The sequence below is a fragment of the Gorilla gorilla genome, chromosome 8 (genome assembly GCF_029281585.2).
Source record: "Gorilla gorilla gorilla isolate KB3781 chromosome 8, NHGRI_mGorGor1-v2.1_pri, whole genome shotgun sequence".
Lineage (NCBI taxonomy): Eukaryota > Metazoa > Chordata > Mammalia > Primates > Hominidae > Gorilla > Gorilla gorilla.
In genome coordinates this window covers 96,378,685-96,379,431 of record NC_073232.2, presented here as the reverse complement: position 1 = coordinate 96,379,431, position 747 = coordinate 96,378,685, and the positions used below count along the sequence as shown (strand labels likewise).

The 747-nt window shown below is 38.7% G+C and overlaps 1 pseudogene; it reads right to left on the bottom strand.

Annotated features, from left to right (window-relative positions):
* Positions 1 to 292: 292 nt before the first annotated feature.
* Positions 293 to 440, bottom strand: LOC115936154 (uncharacterized; annotated as a pseudogene).
* Positions 441 to 747: the final 307 nt, after the last annotated feature.

Below are 747 nucleotides of genomic sequence, written 5' to 3'. Positions count from 1 at the left end.
TTCAAAAACACTCACATGTTACTTCAATAAAAATATCAAATTATTTTGGAAAAAAAACCAAAAAGTAAAGTGGGAGAGAAAGTACAAAGGAAGGCTGTCACTAGCATAGATTACGCTGTAGTATTACTTGTTGTTTCTGGAGATATTTAAGGGTATACATCCTGAGAAATGGCTGCAAAGGCATACAACATACCCCATAATGTCATATCTACTTTAGAGAACTGTAAGTCACAAAGCAAAACAATAGCCACACATCCCAAGTATGACTTCTATCATTTGACCAACAGTGATACAAAGGAATGAAAGTGAAGTACCCCTACTACCACAAATTATGCAGTCAGGTTTCCTGCAGACATCAACACATCCAGGGTGCAATGGATGAGCCTCACCCTGGGAAAGCCACCTTCATGATCATGGTATTTCCCCCACTGGGTAAGTATGAGTTTATAGTGGCCTGGCATCTCACCCTTGATTCCAAACACTTTACACATAGGGTCATTCACTTTGCACAAGCTCTAGCCTGTCACTTGTGACATAAAGACTTCAAATTTTAAGAGCCAGATAATAACATTTTGGATACTAGAATATTTGCAAAATCCTAAGAAATGTATGTACAATATGAACAAGACCAACCAGAAGGCATTGTGTTCATCTACACACTCCAAGCCCCTCTTGATGATGTCAAAATCTTTTGAGGAATCTGAGACATTTGTTGATGTGGCTAGGCAGAATACTGGCCATCAGAAT